This window comes from Polyodon spathula, chromosome 19, assembly GCF_017654505.1.
Source record: "Polyodon spathula isolate WHYD16114869_AA chromosome 19, ASM1765450v1, whole genome shotgun sequence".
Lineage (NCBI taxonomy): Eukaryota > Metazoa > Chordata > Actinopteri > Acipenseriformes > Polyodontidae > Polyodon > Polyodon spathula.
The window spans coordinates 7,186,983-7,208,935 of NC_054552.1; the positions used below are offsets into that span (position 1 = coordinate 7,186,983).

The 21,953-nt window shown below is 35.9% G+C and overlaps 1 long non-coding RNA gene across 3 annotated transcripts in view; it reads right to left on the reverse strand.

Annotated features, from left to right (window-relative positions):
• LOC121295067 overlaps nucleotides 1-21,953 on the reverse strand; it is a 131,724-nt gene that overhangs the window by 102,887 nt on the left and 6,884 nt on the right. For all 3 annotated transcript variants that reach the window (XR_005946846.1, XR_005946848.1, XR_005946847.1), the window contains exon 2: nucleotides 20,568-20,629. This is a non-coding gene — a long non-coding RNA (uncharacterized LOC121295067). The remainder of the gene's footprint in view (nucleotides 1-20,567; nucleotides 20,630-21,953) is intronic.

Consider the following 21,953-nt stretch of genomic DNA (forward strand, 5'->3'; position numbering starts at 1 on the left):
AACAATTTCTTGTATGGGTTTGGGCAATTTTTTTTTTTTTTTGGGGGGGGGGGGGGGGGGGGGGGGGGGGGGCTTAGCCTCCCCAAGCCTCTTACATGCATCGCCTATGATGAGAGCTCTTTACTAATGTGACACATTTTAACACATTGGGTCAACATTGTGGGGGTGACAAGAACACAGGGTTTGGGAAGAGCAGATAGGCAATAATACTGTAACAGCTGACAGGCATAAAGAAATGGCAGAATAAATCAATATGTAAAGTATTACTATTGTACCATATTGTGCCCTGGCAAAAAACTACTAATACAATATATTGGATCAGATTCGAAAGGGGGAGGGGGGAAGTCTAAGGTGGCCAAGGGTGCAACAGAGGATTATAATAATGTTGAACACCTAGCTCGAAAAAAAACAAAAAAAAAAACACAGGCAATTACACAAACATGTGTCTAGTGTAGCAAAATCAGCGCGAACACTGCTAACCGGACAGATTACACCATTAAAAGCAGTAAACTGTTAACTTGGGAATAGTGTAGAAAAAGGCTGACCCAAGAACTTAATTTGCTGATGCCTGAGCCCTGCTAAACACTAGGCGCTCCCAAGAGGCACCTGCCCTGAAACCTACATTACAAATGAACAGCTCCCACATGGTGTCATAAGAATATACAGTATTATTAACTAGCTATGTACGTAGACTAATAAAATACAATACACCTGGCACCATGGACTACTGTAATTGTTCATTCCAAGCATACTTTTTTAAAATTAGGCCAGAAATTATAATTGAACATGTAGAAACATATTTGACGGTGCTGTTTGCATTAAAATGGATACAAATTACTGAACCAGTTGTGACTGGGGTTAAAATCCTCAACAAACTGATACAGAATATTAACATCCCTAACACATCCTGAAGATTTAAACAGGACTGCAGTAAGTGTGTCCAGCACAATACAAGAGCCAGTTTATTTCTTTATTATCCAGCACATCAGAAAGCTGTAATGCATTCTCCAATGAACACATTTTAACTTTTTTTTTCTTTCAGTCTTTCAACAACACTACTTTCCTTGGAAATGCGTCCTCTGAGTTAATAACCATTAAAAGACTACCGCAGCATGGACGCCATTTGCTGCTAGTGTCTCTCCTGAAAAAACCCAATGCTTTGGCCATTCAAAGTAAGAATGCAAGGTCAGAATTCCTTTTCTTCACTTAAAAATCTGAGGGGAGTAAAAGAAAAGGCTCCCTAGCCAACTACTGTACTTAAAGAACTACACAATACATGTGTGCTTTATATTTACACCCTTCTGTGCCCTCTTAAAGGTAAGTCAATATTGGCTTCAATAGACCCATAGACTTGCAAAAAACTCACTTGTTCAGCTGCATAGCAAGTCTGATTTTAATTGAGTGGAATCCATTCTTTCACCCAAAGATTTATGATGTAAACTGCAGTAACTGAAGAAAAAAAACACCACAGAAACAAGGAATTTTTATTGTGCCATACTGTAGTTTAAACAAAAAACGTTGAAACATCAAGATGTGCAAGTTGATGTGACTGAAATTAATTTACCTTGTTTTTAACTATAAGCATACATTACTTATCACAAATAGGATAAAGACTTAAAGGTGCATCTGAGTTGTTTGTTACTAGTTTTGTAATATAAGATTTCCTTTCAGAAAAAAATAGCGTGTATTGCACTTTTTGTTGTGTTCTTTTACTGTAATGAATATAGAATATCACTTAACAATTTCAAACAGAAGTGATGAACAGGACTCTGTTTAATATATTTTACTGAAACCCCCAACACACCACTAAAGCTAAATCTAAGACCGTAATAATTTGCAAGCACACATTGGCATTGTCTGTCGTATTCTCAATTAGCCAAAGATTAAGTTTAAATATTTTTTTTTTTATGATCATGACATGAGCTCCGTCCACCTTCATGCCTTGAACTTCTGCCCCAGTGACTCTGAAAGAATGTAATTCTAGTGTTTAGGAGTATAGGTAAGTACACATCAATAGCTTAGTAGGTGTCAAGGCTCTGAGCAAACACCATAATGATATCAGTGCTTTACTTAGAAAGACAAGCAGAGAAAACTGGTTGTATCTCAATAACCCAGTGTTTCAAATGCTTTTCATTGACAGTTACTGTACAACACAATGTCAGTAAGTGAAGCACAAGTTTTCTTTAAATAGGTAAACCGGAATAGTGCAGTACAGTACATACCACGTGGTGGAAGCGGAGACGACTTTATAATAACAATAAGAATCTTTATATAGCGCCTTTCATAGTGGACCACCATAACAAAGCGCTTTGCAAGATACGAGACTAGGATGTGTGAATTATGCATCAGTCACTTACAACAACATCTTAGCCAAAAGACAGAGCACAAGGAGATTAAGTAACTTGCTCAGGTTTACACAATGAGTCAGTGGCTGAGCTGGGATTTGAACCGGGGAACGCCTGGTTACGAAACTGTTTCTTTAACCACTGGACCACACAGCCTCCTATGACTTTAAAGAAAGAGCAAAGCACTGGTCATATACTGAAAATAGTTAAACCAGAGGAAGCGACGTGTCCTTGGTGACAACAGGCTCTTTACATTCAATGTACTCTCTTGTTATTACTTAATTATACACATTATTATTAAATAAATACTTTTTTTTTAACTGCAAAATCCTCTCCTTAGCATTGCTGATTCAGTTCAAATGTCCTTCTTGTTTGGTACCTTCATGGTGGCAACTCTAATGGTATATGATCAAGTATTCAATACTGCACCTTCCTAATGGTGCGTTTACACTAGCCGTTTTCAGGACAGCTTTGGGCCGTCTCAGGTCTTAGCTGAGAGTAGGCCGTAAACGCACACGGCCTACTCTCAGCTATCCTAAAAATGGCCAACTAAAGACTTGGCTCAGCGCCAGCTTAGGTCCGTCTGAAAGGCAGTGTAAACTCACCCGACTTTAGCACGGCTCAAGCATGACGCGAGTGCCACTCGGCTCCTCCCCCACGGAATCTAAACAGGAAGAAGCTGCAGAAAACAAGAATAACGACTTGATACTGAAGCGTCCTGAATTTATTATCTGTTTATATAGGGGAGTATTTGTATATATCTACGTTTTATTATTAAGTTGTCGTCAAAAGTGTACATACCCCAAATATCCATACTGCGTTATGTAAACTTTTGACGGTAACTTGTTTGCTTTGTAAACAGGTGCAGACGCCGATGGAAGTCAAAGAAACAAAATTGTAATATTTGAGTATATCGGGGGAATTATTTAAAAAAAAAAAAAATGCTATCAATTGGCACCGTGACCCATTTTTCAAACCTTTCGAAATCTTCTTCTTGTAACCGGTAAAGCAATTGATCTGAAACTTGGCATAAATCATCAGCATCCAAACCCACATCAAGGTTGCGAAAGTTTCTGCTATAAATTTTAATGTCAAAATGGCTGCCACAAATCTTACTGAAACGCGCCCTTAACAGCAAACTGCTGCTATTTGAACAGTGTTTGACCAACAAACTCCAAACATAGTAGTTATTGTCCCAGTAACAATGGAATACAAATATGTCAAAATGGTTATGTTTTATAAAACAAGATGGCCACCAGGTGTATGTTTATGTCTGAAATTTAAAACTGCCTCAGTTGACAAACGGTTTACTTCACTAACTTGAAAAATCACAAGCATCATCTGTAGCAATACAACTGACTTTTAAGAATCTCGCATTAAACAAGATGGCTGCCTGAAGCATTTTTGAAGAAAATAATTTCAAAATCTTCTTCTGTTGAACTGTTAAAGTTGCTGATTTTCAGCTTGGCACATTGAGAAGTAAACTGATACTCGGGCTTGGGAGCCGTAAAACTACCTGGCAGTTCTAGTTGCTATTTATTATTATTATTATTATTATTATTATTATTATTATTATTATTATTATTATTATTATTATTATTCATTTGCAGTAGTAGTATTTGTAACAAGGCTAATTTGAAAAAATAAAATTTGTTAACTGCAATTGTATACAGTAAATGTTTTTTCTCTGGTATTCCTGTGGCTGCTTAGCCTATTTTAACAAAAAATAAAGGACTTATGTATCATACAATTTTTAATATAATATACAATATATATATATATATACACACACACAAGGTGTGTTAATATTAAGAAACATAATAGAGTTCTTTTGAAAACAAAATGATCTATTATTACAGTAATAAACAGCAAATTTACTTATCTTACTAAAGGTGACATCCTTCACATAACAAATGGGTCAGAAAACACTAATACCACTCTACCAATTATAGTTTGGGGAAACTCGTCATCCCTTCAGTGGTCATTATGACGTCACTGAGCACGTATTGTAATTTAGATGGTATTTACACGTCTGGTCTGCGTGTGCATTCGGACCAAAGCCGGCTCAGGGCACAACCGCAGTGTAAACGCTACGTGAAAAATGATAAGAATCTCCGCACCAGTTGGACCTGAGTCTGCTTCGGTCCGAGGTAGCAGTGTAAACGCAGCATTGGGAGGCTGGGTACTTTTTCAAAGCAGTGGGAGCTTGCTGTGATGTCTACCTATTCAGGGCAGTTGGCACAGTTTTGTTGCAACTTAAAAGGGAACATTCTGGAGGAGGCTAGCTGCCTCTGCAGTGGCTGTGCAGTAGACATCTTCTACATCGATAGGATAAAAAAAAAAGCATACACTGGGGACTTGACTTAACAGTGCAGTCCCAATGCACTCTTTTTAAAGACCAGATGGGCCGCATCCGCAGTACAAGTTTCTTGTACCTTAATGCATATTTGCTACGGAGCCCCTATACAATTCAGCTGCATGAAAGAAAAACATGCCTGCAGGGACTACAACAAAGATAACTCATGAATTTTTGGAAGCTAAAAATAGGCATACTTCGAGAATGATACAATAAAAGCCCTTCTTATATTAAAATAAACATTTGCCAGAACTATGCTTTTTTTTTTAACTGATTTAAAAAAAAAAAAAGTACCCACTAAGATTTAATATATTGATAACAATATATAAAAAAATCATATCACATCAAACAAAACACAATACGGTTGAACTACTAGTCAAACAAAAGGAGTACTGTATGTGCATCTTTTTTAATGCTTAATCAGTGTCAGTATATTCTATATAAATGCAGCAAGCTCAGGAATGGCACATTAAAGGCTGATCCAGCATTTGCAATGAGGTTGAAACTCTTTCCAAACACTCACTTATCTTTCTCAATATAGAAGCTTGACGAGAAACAAACTGAATTTTTAGATAGTTTTTACATGTTTTATTTTGCCATTTATTTGCGACCCAATGCTTATTTAAACGCTGGTGTTTTGCTGTTGTAAATTGGGGAATTCTTTACTTAATTCCATTAACTTTCTATTGTATCTCAATCTCTTCTGCCATGAGCATCAATACTGCAGTACTGCTGTCTCTAAGCAGTTCTGCATCAGTGCTTTTAGATGGAACATGACAGTTACATTAATGTCTCCATGTAAATTGCTCCCTACACATAGGCAACAAGCAAAATAACATGGAACATTCATTGCCTTGTGACAGTAGAAATTACAACAGCATTCACTGTATGCTGGTCCAAATGCCCAAGTCAATTACAGCATATAGTGGTTTTACTGTATGCCAAGCCCACCAAGAGGGACAGAAGTAAAGCTGAAAGGGAAAAACTCTGGTAGAATTCAAGCTAACAATAAATTGGAGTGATGTTTTAACTCACTATACTGTTACTATCTTTTTACCATATATGTAATTTCTGCCATCTCTCTAGTGAGACTACTTAGATCCTAGGGTTTCATCTGTTTTAAAAAACACCTACCAAAACTCACAAAGTGCTGATAAATATAAATAAATGAATAAATGCCTATTATTAAAGATAATTCTGCAAGATTGCCAATGTACAGATTTGACCTACCTTACCACGTACTGCAGCAGTATTTATTTCACATATAGAGGTATATCTTATTTCTGATCAGAGGAAAATTCTCTGGGGCCATTATTAGGCAAATCAGCCAAGAAAGCGTATATGATTGCATTTGCATACTCAAAAGGGCGTGTATGCTCCATGTGATCAAAAATAAACTTTTTTTTTTTATCTCATGTACGTAATTCAGTTTACAGTGTATTTAAAGAACTCGACAATTGCACAAATTATGTTAATCTTAATAGCAGACTAAAGGAATGAGATGATTTCCAATCTTAATTGCAACCTATCCCTGAATCAGCTGTGTTAATCACTAATAGCCCTAATAGCTCTATTAGGCTTCACTAATATATTCAAATAAAATGTACAAAATAATTAAAGATATAAATATTGATTTAAAGCACTTAATGATTCAGGAAGTAATGGCATTTTGCTCACCACTTTAAGTAAAAACAAAATTAGCATTTTAGTAAATTTTTGTTCAGTGTTGCTTCAAAACCTACACAATTTGCACTACAGGAACCGTTCATGCAAATAATAATGAGTAGAAACATTGGAGCAAGAAAAAAATGTGAGACTATCCTAGACGCCTTAACGGCTCTGCTACAGCTTGGAAGCAGTTATGCATTAAATGTTGTGGATATATCTGAACACCCTCTGTAGTTAGGGACCAATTCAGTGAACTTTTATTAAGAAAACGGTGTAAAAAATATAAATTAATGTATGAAATAAATACAGCAAATATCATTGATGTCTTATTAAGGTAAAGCATATGGGTAGACAAACATTTTCTTAGTGCTTCCATCAGTGTATTCATGTCTTGAAATAAATAATGCATGATATTTTAATTAAACTGCAATCTTTCATTAACCACTGAAAACTGGCATCTCCAGTTAGATACAAACACAACCCCCCCCCCCAAAAAAAATAACACAACTGTTAAGGTACACAAACAACCATACTGGACTATCAAAAATAGCTCATATATGATCCATGAGGTAGTAATCAGAAATATGTATCATTTTGGATAGCAGCAAAAAAATAAATAAAGAAATAAAGAAACATTAATATTACAGGAACCATCCCACCCCACGTTCCCTTCACACAGCTCTGTCAGGCACTGCAGGCCCTGTGACATGCAGTTTAATTATGACGCATGTCTAATTGAAGGAGCCCGGGAAAAGGAGGGAAGTTTCGCCTCCTGTGTCAGGCCAAGAAACTGTTAATTAATCAGGAAGTACTTCCCCCTCCTTTTTTATTTTGTGTTAATATCAAATTCTCTGCCCTGCCTCAGTGAGCAGATGAGATCTTCAGCCAACTTTCATCTTTCAGAAAAATGAATAGCGCAAAAAGAACGTTATCAAATGAGCTGTTGAAGCAGTCAGTGAATATGTCATTGAGTGTGACTGCTCCTAGAATGAATTCCGATTTATCTCTATCTCTCTCCTGACTCGCTCTTGTCATGCTAATTGTCTGCTCTCAGTGCACGTCAGGCCCTGCAGATCATATCAGATTGCGAGGGCCAGTCAAGCTTATTGTAGTGACTGATGGGCCCAATTGTGATACTTACAAGTAACTTTAATTTGTTAACTCAGGAACTGGTTAACTTTTAGCTAATGTACACAGGAAGTTTGTATTATTATTGTTATTTCCTTCCTTAAACATCATCATTCTAGTAAAGGCATTGCAGCCGTTGTTCGTCTTCTTTGCAAAATGGCTACATTTAACAACATTTTTGTTTTAAGAAAGCTGTTTTCTTCCTAATCATTATATAATGTTCCTAAGGAGTTAAAAATGTTAAAAAGGTTACAAAGAAACATAGTCTATTTAGAAATGTCAAATCTTGAGTAACATAAAAAGCAAAGTATGAAAGGTGTTAAAAAGAAATACTGGAAAAACGACATATCTCTCAGAGAAGCATTGTTACAAGAGTCTATCCTGCTGCCCATGTGTAATTCTTTTGCCAGTTTCATATCCTCTGATCGTGACACACTGCTATCTACTTTAAGGACAGAGGTATTTGGGCAGTGTACAGTTTAAGTGATACAGTATTCTCTTTTCAGAAGTGATTAATACATTCCTAACCCCGTAGAATATTATTGAAATGCTGCCAGACAGAGTCAGCTCAGTGAGTTCTGCATCGTTTACTTCAACACAAAATCGAAAGAAATCAGTTTATTTCTACATAAATACGAGGTAGAAAAAGAGCAAGTGTGTCTCATCATGCTTGATGTGGTAAAACGAAACATAACCCTAAAGTTTGGAAGAATAAAGTATGAATGTCCAAACACATTGGTCTGGGTACAGCAAAGAAGAGAATATTCCACAAATATGTGTGCTGTTAAATTAAGCGCCTATTCATTTTATTATTATTATTGTTATTACTATTATTAATAACAAATGTTTTTTCTTCATGCAACACAATACCTTTCATTGACATTCCACTCCATGTTATTATCTTATTATTGATTAAGTGCTATATTTACAAGCCCATTATACTGTATATCCAATAGCAAAAGAAACAAAGAACGCATTTGTGAATCACAGCCCTCTTCAGCTAAATGAAGTTTGATGTCAATGTTTCATGAGTGTCACTCCTACTTAGCATAAGTACTTGAGTGATTTACTTAGCGCGACATGCTGGTGTCACACAGGCTAGTGCATTCAGACATTAGATTAATAACTTTACCTGCATTACCATGCTAATCTATGCAATAAACTGGCAGCTGAGTTTCTGTGCTACTATCATCCAACATTTGTGAGGGATGGGAATGGATAATAACTCAAAGCCAGAATCTGGCATTCAAGTTTTTTTTTGTTTTTTTTTAAAGATGTTAATGCTTCTATTGGTGAACAGAATGCAGTATAACTTAATTTCTTATCCTTAACAATTACTAAATATAATCAGTACCAGTTCAGCTGTTAAAACTATAACATCAGAATGGTAAATCTTCACAAGAATCCCATGTGGCTCACTTAGCAAAGGCAGATTCATTCATGTGGCCTGTAGATTGCTGATCTCAGTTGAGGGCCCACTGGGATCAAGCATTGCTTTGGTCTTTGAGGTCCCGCAGGCTTGCTTTGCATGACTGAGCCACAGCGACCCCTACTGGTCAGACAATAGATGAGGCCAAGCAGAGACTCCAGTGGGACCTCCAGTTGATTAAGTCTGCCAGGTGAAAAGAGTATACAGAGAGAACAGAGGATGGGCATTGATCTACAGTCCTCCTACTAGGCAATATTTAGGCTACAGTGGTGATGTGACATTAAAATTAGGGAGGAAATGGGAGCTAAATAACTAGCTGGACACTATAAAATGCATTTTAAAAAAGAAAAGAAAGAATGGTTAAAAAAAGTTTTCAGCTTAAAATAAACCTTACACAGCTGTGACCAGTTAATACAGTAGAAACCGCAGCAGCATGTTTGAGGCTTTGCTTAGGGAAATCTGTTTTTGGGTAGGGCCTTAGAGAGTGGCTGTTAAGTATGTCAGACCAGAGGATGTAAGCAAAGCACAAATGCTGGAGAACCACGGAGACCACAGGAAGGTTTCTGAATGTAAAGGACACACATTTAAGCTATCTGCATTAGGAATGCATTGATTACTTATCAAAACCACCGCAGCTGGAGATGCCATCGATTTTCAAACTGTTTGAATTGCAGAATCAGAAGCATTTATATTCACATGCAATTTATACATGTGACTTGCTTTTTTGTTAACTGTGGGAGGCAACTATAAACAACATTACATACAGCGGTGGCATCTTGTCACAACTTGAAGGGAAATCAGAGTTACACAAGAATGAACAATGGAAGACCAGTTAAAGACACAAATCCCAAAGGGAATTGTGAATGTCATTATGAAATAAGTAGAGGTGGCAGCGAAAACATTTTTGGTGCAAGACCAATAGATAAAGGTATATAAAATATACCACATCTTCATTAGCTCTTATTCTGTAAGGCTGCAGTCAACAATTTAGCATGTACAGTATAATAAAATGATTCTCCATAAGCCAATTAGGAACTGGTAGCATAGGAAATTGTAATTCATGCTGAAGCTTTCTAAACCACTTTAAAAATACAAAGAGGGAAACAAACATACTGTAGAGAAAATGCAGCAGCTAAGTAAATATCTCAGCCTACACTGTAAATATCAGTTTTCAGTAGAAAAAAGAAAATGGATCATAGATTCAATGACTTAAAAAGATCAAAGTGAATATCTAATTAACACACCCCTGTAATTGCCTGCAGACATTCTTTTTATTTGAAGATGAAATAGCTGAAAGCTCTCATCAAAACTAAGGTCACTGCCTACATATTAAAAAAAACAAAAACAAAAACAAAAACAAAAAAACGAATGGGCTTTATTACATCCTGACTATTACAAATGTGCCTCAATCAATCTGCTGTAAATCCATTCTTCTAAACAACTCCAGTCATAACAGTAACAATGACATAATTAAATGATCTTGATCAAGTTGATACAGTACATGAATTTGCTCTACAGCAGTAATTGAACAAGTGCATATAAAAAAAGAAAGGAACAATGACACATATACAAATTTCATTAAAATTAAAATAAACACTCTCAAAACAAACGTTCTCTGAATCATTCAGAGCTCTATATTAGCAACCTCAACCCCAAAGAATGTCATATGGAAAGACAGGTCATTTACATTTATGATAAAATGATCTTGCATTTTTTATTTGTCTTGAAAATTAAAGACTTACTTAATCACTTCGGATCGAAAGGGATTAGCTGATGTAGTCATGTGTTTCTGACTGCATTAAGACTGATGTGGAGGGATGTGATGGATATTTAATAGTCCTCCTGTCCGTGTATATCATGTCAAGGGTTTGATATGCACAGATCCTGCAGAGTACTCTAGAGCCCAGAATTGCTTTCATTATTCGAACCATCATGCTTAGTTTAACTTAAAGCGAAAGAAGAAAGGGGTTGCTTAAGGCGTTTTTTTCCACAGGTGAGAAGTTAAATCAGGACAGCCCTAAAAGAATTGCGATGGGGATCTTTGTGTCAATGACTCACACCGTCCAAGGCACCATTCTCCTGACATCTGAAAAACTGCATCTTTCTTCTTGGGTGAAAAAAAAATAATCAAGTGCAAAATACACCTGCACATGGGGAGTACTTATAGTGATAAACTGGCATTTAGGGGCAATCACATAGAACGTCTGTTAAAATTCTGTACAGCCCACCCTGCATGCTGCCAGGTATTTTACCAGTCCCCATTGGGGCCCCACTGTTTCATGAATCACAAGTCCAAAAGACGCAGTTGCAAATATAGCTTCCAGAAACATGCTGTTTAATTCTTTGTCCAGCATTAACATTTATAGCAAAAGGAAATTACTGTTTGAAATCTTTATTCTTTGAACTTTGAAAGCCAAGAATTATACATTTATTTTACAAGCAAATAAAAGAATGCACCAATTCTGAGCTGTTCACTCACAGCAGAAAAATAAAGTAACCCTACAGTCATAAATATTTTCAGCTGGAGTCTGGATATTGTCATTTTCACTAGTGTCATGATAAGTATATCTAGAAGGGTGCAGCTGTCTGGCAGAATAGTAATTTCAATCCCAAACTTGGTATACTCTTTTAACTCTGAGTTATAATTAAACTGCCAAACCCACTAGAGGTGATCTCATATGGTGTGGTTTGGGGTGTATTTACAATGCTGAACAATATACAATGCCACCACCAGAAATTATAGGGAGCGTTAGCATGCACATGTCAGTCAAAGTGTCTTGTAATTTTAAACTTGTTAAAAAAGAATGTCGATGGATCTGATCCTAGTGCTTTGGGTACCCAATTCTTAATCTCCTCTGTTTCTATTTTCAGTCTTGTTTCTTTTTTAATATTCAACGGCAAGTGCGGTTTCTCCTCCAATACGCACATGATCCTAATCACAAAAAGTGGTTTTTGGACACGGTAATGCTCTGCAGTATGTAATGCCACATGAGTCACTGAAGCCCCACATAACTGAACAGCACATGGAAACAATGTTCCTGCAATAATTCGTTGCCAAAATGTGTTGGACCTTTTTTTATATACAGAAAGCATAGCCTCCTCTTTAAACTCACTGAAGAATGAACTACACAGTTATACCACTTGGCAATTATGTACGCCAACACCGTTTTGGATTAATCCAGACAATTTTAAACAAAGCATTGAGGAAAGGTTTCCTGTTGGCAATACAATTTAAGAACTCGTTTTTAGAACTTCAAAATAGCAGACATGCCAGGTGCTGTGTTATCAGTGTGTCTTGTTTGAGCTGAGTGTAGGATAGCCCTTTGAAATATGCGTAAAATAATTTCAATTTCGAATTGTTGCAAAGACACACTTTTTTTTTTTACAGCACTCCTATGCACTCTTTAGTGGACTCTGCGTTAACTGCGAGCAGGCTGATCCAATGTCCTTACAGCCTCTTGGACTTTAACCTACAACCTTCTTAGCACAAATTCAGGAGCATTAATATGGTACGGCACTTGCACTGTGAAGTACAAAGAGCACAACACTTTCAGAAAAGGTATGCTGTAAAAGTTTAATGGGTGACAGTCTCGCATGGAATGTATTTCATTTTAACATTACACAGCAGAGACTATGTTGGGAAACAAGCAAAGACACAACTGCATTAATGTCAGTTTTTGTCTGCTCTTTATAAAAAAAACCCAACCAAACTTAGAGCAGAGATGACAATGAACAGAGCCTGGGTGACAAAAGGAGACAGAGCTGTGATTTAAATGAAAAAGAAAGGACTTTGTAATGCATTTTTATACAATTTGAACGCGTTAATTCTGCCAGCCAATAATCCTTTATTCCTAGATATGTAGTTGACCCAGGCTACAATTATCTACTCCAAAGGCTACTACCTGCCATTGAACTGTATTTAAAAATGAAAATGTTATCAGGTACAATGCTGTTCACATTTTACATACAGCAGAACTGATTCTGTGGCAACAGAGAACCTAGTCTCTGGGGTTTTAGCAAAATAGATATGAAGTCTACACTTATATTCTATGATGATAAAGGTGTCTTCTAGAAGAGGAACAAATTGTTGTATTTTTGAAGCAACAACTGGAGTAGTACCTTCACTATATATATATATATATATATATATATATATATATATATATATATATATATATATATATATGAACATAATTTACATATTTTATTTAACCTCATGTAATCAAATAAAGCAAAAAATGATACTGCAAATGTCTACCGGAAGCCATTATAGTAGCACAGCATTTCATGTTAGATTTTGAAATGTCAATTTTTTTTATTTTTGTCAGTTATTTGTTAACTACAAAGAGGTATGTAAATTAATATGTTAATGTAACATTATTCAACAGGTTTCATTTGACAACATTTATTAAATCTATAGGGTGATACAAAATGTTTGGCCATAGCTGTATGCATGGTCACATCTAAATGTACTTCTTGTGGTTAGTTTTTGCTAATGGGATGCTCAAAGCAAGTTCATTCATTTTTTTGTCTAATCCAAAATTCACAGAAACATTTACATACATATGTACAAAGTAGTACTAGAATGAAACTTAACTACTGCTTTGGAACTCTATATCTTATGACAGAGTGTTAAAATTTAGATAGATATGCACAGAGGCAACTTATTTATACAGCGTGACAAGGTTGTAAGCACAATAGTCTTCCTGCACTACAATAACAGCAACATGGCTTTCCTTCACACCGCCTAGTCTCACTTTAAATAACTACCTTAGAAGCTCAATATTTACCATGAAACAGAAATAAAGCTAACGGTCCAATATTTTACTTAAAAGCAATGGCTTTACCGTAGAGTGGATTTGGTTTGATACCCACTAGGGTAGCTACAGCTACACCCCCTCGTGTTTTGCACAGACAAAAGGTATATTGTGAAAGCTTCTTTAAAATATGTAGCAGGTTTGTCATAATAATGTCTAGATTATTTCAATCCCTTCCCTTGCTGTCTGACACTGGCATGTGAAATGTTGAAAGAGTATGTACAGCTGTTTCTTAATTTAGCTCATGGCAGATGGTCAAACGCCCCTTGGACCAAAATGTTCTGATGATTTCATATGCACTCTTATTGCACATGTAGCCATTTTCTGGCATGATGAATACCTGATACTGATAACTAATTAATAAGCATATTGGTTTCTTTTTCTCTGATTGAAATCCAACCGAATTTAAAATGCTGCTCTGTTGAAGTTAAGTTTTCCTAAGTACAAGACTTGGAACAGGTATTGATCAACTCATGATATACTGTACAGAACAGGAAAAACACAAGCAGTGGCAATTTGTCCACCAAAAGTGAGACCCCAAACTCATGTGTGATCTAAATTGGAGTCAAACCCAAGCCCAGTAGATTAGCCTCCAAGCCACCAAGGGCAGTTATGAAACACAAGTCCAATATCAAAGTTAACCTTGATGTTGCCCAGACGTTTATGAATAGCAGAAAAATTATATTTGTTTTATTTTGTCAGCCCTCAGAATTATGTTACTTTCCATCAAACACTGGATCTGGTGATGGTGAATCTAAAATGTAAGGTCGATATGGTTATTTGTTGGATACAATTCTAAAAACAAATATTTGATCACACTGTTAACACATTAATGGGAACAAGTGAGAAATGGAATTTGCATTTAGATCGGCTCGTGGTAGACCCAGCAGACTACAATATTGTATGCTATGGTATATTTTATGCTTACACAGTCATTGGAACAATTACATATCTTTAGAAATCAACAGAAATAGAAAGATCTTAATTCATGAAAATGCATGTCCCAGGGCACTGTCAATCCACATCAATTACCTGTACAATACAACTTTCTCTGTCAATCAAGATTAGCTTAAGTAAAAACCATTTGTCTCACAAACTCAAGATGCCCGGTTTTCAACACCAACAACATCGATCAAAAAACTTTTATTAGTCAACAAGAAAAAGTAAACACAGCAAAGAAAAACAAATTTGACTTGGCTCTGGTAAAATCTTTCAGAGATCAGAGAGAACATAAATCCAAAAGAAATACCAATGTCTGAGCTTGACACACATCTGGCAAGTTTCATTTTCTACGTAACGAAAGAAGACAGCAGTGAGTATAAACATGGCACTCTGTGTCGTGGGGCTTTGCTCTGTCAGTCTGCTGCTGTGGAAGCCTACACTCCCTCCTTGCATTACTGTTTCTTGTTAGGAACATTGCTTTGAAGAGGCAGGGCCTTCCCCAGAGGCTCTGGTCAGACTGTGTAAGGCTGGGAATTGCTGCCTAATAATAAAGAGCTACATTTCCTTTAGCCACGTGCCTGGGCTTTTCTTTTCTTTTTCACCCGGTAGGTGGCATCTTTTCAAAGATTATTACAGTACTATTGTGAATTCAACACTTGTTATTATCATGTATGCATTACATTCTATTCTGAGTAGTATTAACATTGTAGTGAAATAGGTTAACGCAGGCAGGAACATCACACAGGGCGTGGCAATCAACACACAGGCAGAGGGCGGGCGCAATCCAGGGACCTCTCGCACTAAAGCATAGCGCCGATACCGCTGTACAAAAGAGCACACACACACAGTTTTGTGTGTGAATACGTCACCTACCAGCCCTGATGCCCTGTCTACCCCCGTGCACGCTACAATATACTGAACAACAATATTTTATAAACTAGAGCTATACTCTCGCAGTTTTTGATAATTGATGGGTCAAAATAAACTGTAGCCCACACAGATATATATATATATATATATATATATATATATATATATATATATATATATATATATATATATTATATATAATCTATGCTTAACTGCTGACATTATTATATATATATAATATATATTAATCTGTGCTTATAGTGCTTTATACTACCTGTAAAAATCATTGCCAGTGCTCATTGGTTAGTTAGTTCTAGTTGAAACTGTGAATATGCAATGAATATTTAATGAGTGGTGCTGTACATGTGATGTAATATCAACAAAGAAAGACATCCACTGTTTTGTTAGAGCCCTGTTTTTAAATCATAAAACAAAACTTCAACCTACAATTTCAACAAAACTGCATACGAGCATGCAGAAAATTGAGAAAATATGGAAAAGAGAGTGTGGATGGGCTGAGAGGTAAAAAAAAAATACTTAGCTATCGATAACATTTTTCAAGAGAAGTATGTGGTTGCACTATGCTGTAGCTTCAGGAAACGTTTGGAACAAATGAAAAAATATGAACTACTACTACAGCTTTTAGAACCAAATACTTCGTTTGTTGCAATGCCTACTTCTTATGCAAACCATTCTTTTAAAATATATTTGTAAGCTGTAATTAATCTGCATATTTGTCATTTAAAAAATAAAATAAAATAAAAATCTCCACCATCATAAGTTTACAAAAAAAAATAGGTTCTGTTAAAATGGATAATGTATTAAATAAACTTCAAATAACAGTCTCCATTAAACAGTATATGCATAATACTGACATTTTGCTGACACAAATTAGAAACAACCCTGTGTGACAGAGCAGTTAGGGTATAACAAATGTGAGACATGGTAAATTGTTTGACATACTTTCATAAAAGCAAGTGAAGGCAAATCCATCCTATAGACTGTGGTAATGGTCTCTCATTGTTAAATTCAATGGAAAAAGCTATTCATACTGTTGTATGATTGAAAAGAAAATTGAATCCTTTTGATGTTATAAATGTGTCTATTACTGCATTTGCACACAAAATGTCTATGGAAATTATAGTGAAAGCAGCAATTCTCCAAGGAAAATGCTTAGGGATGACACATTGAATTCTATTTGGGGCTGAATATAAATATACTGAAAGACCACTAAAATAACTCCTGTATAGTCCTCACACTAACGTCTAAACTTAAGGCTGTTCAGACTTACTTTATAGGAGGTGAAAATCTTTAGGCAATAAAAAAAGTCAAAATATATATTTTTTGGAGAGAGAGAGAGAGGGAGAGAGAGAGAGAGAGATTGAGTTTTAGTCTGTCCTCAGCAATATTTTCCAAAACATTAGCAGGAACTTTCCATAAAGAGTTCCAGGATAGTTACATTTACCTGTTCTGCTCCTGTACATTACTGTTAAAAAGATATGGCAGGTGAAAACTGAACGTCTGTGGGGAATTCTGCAATACAAAGGGGTCTTTTATTAGGAGTGTGACAGGGCAGCTGAGTGGTGACGTCAGGCCAGAATGCAGGAAGAAAAACCAAAGCAGTACTGCAGGGCAAAAAGATGCTGAGGCGCTGTTTATTTTAAACACAGAAATAAATAAAATATTTCAACAAAAAACACTGCTCACAAAGCAAAATAAAACAGTCCACAAAAACAAAATCACGAACACAAAATACCAAACACACAGTTCAGACTGGGCAGATCGCTTTCACTCATCCTGTTTGTTTTTTTTCTTTTTGTTTTCTCCTTGCTCCCTCTCGTTTACTCCTCCAAACACCCACCCCGAGTGCAGAGAGCTGCAGACCAAATTAATCACTTAATTAATTCGGGAGATGGCCACCTTCTGCACAAGGTTTTTATTTACACACTGAAAGAGGAGGAGCTGCCTAATCTTGCCTCTGCCAGTAACAAAACAATAACAAACAAAACACACGGCTGCACTGTCATATATGTAAATGGAATAAACAATAATAATAATAATAATAATAATAATAATAATAATAATAATAATAATAAAACAAATACAAAATAATAAACTGCACAGGGGCGGAGGGATTCCCCATTCTAAAAAATAAACAAATACATATACAGGGCTCCTCGCCCTGTTTCAAGGAGGTTAAAGAAAAAAGGAGGCACTACATCAAATACATAATCACTGAATGATATATTTTTCCAAAACTTCACTACAGGAGGTATATGGCTCAAGGTCCAAACTAGAACATTAGACCGAACAATGTATTCAGTTATTAAAGCACAGGGCCCACTCACCTGACTGCTGTCAATAAAGTCATTTCAGCATGACATTCTTTTCAGATATTAAAGGCTAGCAAGCATAGACTAAACTCCCATTAAATCATCCCTTTTAAAAATCCACCACATTTCTAATGTGTTACTGCTTGGAATATTATATAGGGACAAGAGAAAATGAATTTGCATCTTATTAGCAGACCTGTAATTCACAGAGGATCCAAGTCATGTCAGGCACAATCTTGTCACCACACTTCTGCCATGAGTTCATAGGTCTGCAGGTGTTAGTATAGCCTGGCTGTGCAAAATTATTTCTTTTTCTTTGCACTCCTGCACAGATTGTATTTGCATTTCCTCTGGCACTCTTTCATACCAATCAGAAGTTCTCAGCCTTCATTTGCAGGTTAGGTTGCTGTATGTTACTGCACTGCTACCAGTTATACGATGTGTTCTAATACATGCTTCATATTAAAGCGTGCTTAGGCTTGTATTACTGACATAATGTGGAGTTGTCATGGGGACAAATGCAGACCTCAAGACGACAGCCGAAAGCCCAGTTCCAGTACACAATGGAAAGAAAGAAAGCTTTGGCATTTCAGTTTTTTCTAATTCTGATCAAAGATGAATAATAAGTTAAGTGTGTTATATACCTACCTGCATGAAAACCTATGGGTGTGAGAATTTCACATTTGTGGTCAGTAATCAGTGATATAGGAATAATAGGCACCCTTGTGTAAGATATTTGACTTTAATTAGGCTTCTTAGCTCACTTTCATGCCCTAGAACCAAAATAAAAATGTAAAAATGATTTAATTCCATTAATAATGTAATATTACATTATTCTTTTAACATTTGTAAAGAAGTTTTACATATTACTCTATTCCACTTCTAATTAAAAGTCAGTCACACTTAATTAAATTAATGTAATTATACAGCACAATTGAAACATAAAGCTAACACCACCTAACAAATTAAATAATATTTATTCATCACCCCGAATATCTCAATGTGTTTGATCTTTATGGAAACAAGAGTCACATAACTAAATTATTACAGCCATATTAGTGACACTCCCTTACATGATATACAGTAACAAGGCCTAATTGTCTTTTGTGATGTTAACCAGGAGATAATTCCAATATCCCCCCCTCGAATAATTTCAAGTCAGGTAGAAAAAAAATTGGTAATGAGATGTACCGTTTGTTCATTATGTTGGACTGATTGACACCAATGGCTTGCTATCTTGTTAAGAGAGAAGATTGTGGATGCTGGCGGTGGTTGTGTACATGCAGGTGCAATATCCTGCTGTATACATTATGTGGATAAAATGAAGCGTTTTCTATAATGTGATTCCCTGGATACAATCATACATCAGATTAGTATGAGAGAACATGTATCACATAGGTCATTACTTTAGAGATACCTTCATTCAATTAACTGTTACTACAGTTTTATTAAAAGCACCCATGCTTACTTGTTCGTTTGAAACTGAATTTCCTTTTATTTGATTTAACAGGATTAAAAACTAAAATCCCAGGGATATTTAATTCATGTACAGAATCATGGGACAGCAGCTATGAAAATGATTAATAAATTATATTGGTTAATGTAATAATGGCAATCCACCTGTGTGTTGAAATTATAGATTGCATATCACTATACTGTACTGTAATTATAGATGTTACCTGAAAATGCAACTGCATAAGCAAAGATTCTTGTCAGTATCAATAAAGCATTTACAGAACACTTAAGAAACACATGTTTACTTGCTTCACTCCATATGCCTTTATATTCGGATTAAAGAAATAATATAAATATGTGTAAATGTGGAAAAAGGAGCCATGACATTCCTAGCATATCCACTCCTCAACTTTAAGGAAAGACCCACTCAGAATTACACATAGCACAGATAACTTTGTATGAGAAGTTCATTAGGGGAAAAAAAAATGAAATTATCTGGGCATCATCACCCCACTGATAGGTGCCAGCTAAATTTGGAACCTTCTCACACTCAAGAAGTTTAAAACCAAAAAATACACATAGCCTTGACAGTTTATTAACTGACCCTGTGCTCACATGACGCTTAAATTATTCAATCCATGATCTGGCCACAATGCCAGATTTATTAAGCCTAATTGCATATAAGCCTAGAAATGGCCTGGTCCAGGTACCAGCATTCTGGTTTATCTGGAAAAGTTTGTGCCCTGATCCTGAATACCCATATCATGACCATGGATAACTGCAATAATATACCACTGATGATGTCCAAGTTGGTCAGTTTGTACTGTACCACCACTGTGTGTTCCATAATCTTGCATTGGTCTGGGGAAAGACTTCAGATGTTAAGCATAGAATGGACTGGCACCCTCCCACCGGTCATGACACGTAATGTTTTTTTAATGGTACCTATCAGTACAAACACCCATACATAATTAAATTAAGGTTTCTGGGTATCAATAAAGAGCTTGAAAACAGCATGAACACGTGAAGTAAAAATCAATCACATTTTTCCCTTTTTAAAGAAAAGCAGCCAGTAATAGCATGTATCTTAATGAATATCGCTGACTTGATCCGTTCACAACACGTCAGCGTGGTTCACGCCAGAAACCAAAAAACAATCGGCACCCTGTCAACCCTGCCACTCCAAGAGTCATGGCAGGTCTTGAACCCTGGGTAATTACTCACCTGGGTCTTCACACTGCTTTCATTTTCATTCTGATTGTTGACATCTTGCGGCACTGCATCATCTGCACAAAAAAGGTGGCGAAAAATGAACAAGGTCTATCAGGCCTGGTAATTACACATTCACCACCTCGAAGTAACAGCTATTGGACGCCCTCAGCAAAATGATGGTTGTCAGTCTAATATTAACTGTTTCATTAGAAGACAGTGATTATGTTAAATGAGTCAACGCTTAGGATCAACACCTTCTTGGGAACTGTGGAAACATTAAGAATTCAGTTATGTGCAAAGTGAGATGAGGTGAAAAAAAAATGTAAGGTTGGACGCACAAAGAAACTGATGATCAAAATTTGAATCCAATTAATTTATCTGTGCAACAGAATGAAATAAATTTCTCATCTACCGTCTCAGATCACTGGATATAAATCTGCACAGTGAGTGTGTTCTGATTAAGTTAAATTGAGACACAAAATAATAATTATAAGTTGACTCTGGGGAGGAGACGTTTAATTTCTCATACTGGTATTCTTCTGAGAAACTGTTCTGTTTTTATGTTAGAAAAAGTGTGTATAAATCATTATTAAAAATAAATCACTTTAAAACAAGTCCACAGTGTATAGCATTAATGTTCCGATGAAGCTGCTTCATAGGGCTCAAACCAAGAGCAAGGGACATGCTAAAACTTGGCCCAAAGTTAAAACCTGACCCACATTCTCTGTATGAAAGTACAAAGAGCTCACAGTGACCCCACTGCCAAGCAGAAACACAAGGTAGGAGAGGGCATTATTTGGCAGTCACAGTTTGGTGGTGACTCTCTTAAGCAACAGCAGAAGAAAAGAAAAAAACTAAATGTTTTCATAATTCAGTAACAAAACTATAAAATAAAACATTTAAAAAATCTCTTATAAATGCCCAATATGCATTATTTTTTTTAAAAAGTATTCATTTATTTATTTTGTAATGGTGGCAATAAACATCATTATTGTTTTATCATTATTGTAATTTGACATGCCTTTGTACAGCGCTTGTATTTTCCATAAGCCTGGTTTGTATAATGTTATTATTACACAACAGGAGAGGACTTGGAAAAACAGTAAGAGTGGAATGTCATTTGGTTCAAACGGTTAACAGAGCAGTGTCTTCTGCAGTCCCATACACAGCAGATCAGATATAAGTTTAAGCCCAGCCAATTTCACAGTAGTTATTGTATATCGATCATGTATAGATATATAGTATATATATATATATAATATATTAGATATATATAATAATCAAATTATTTTTAAAAACACAGATTCAGGAGCCTTTAAGGTTTAACTGAACTGATCTATTAAAACTCATGTCGTCATTAAAAAATAAAAAAAAGCATACAGGTCGATCTAATTATAT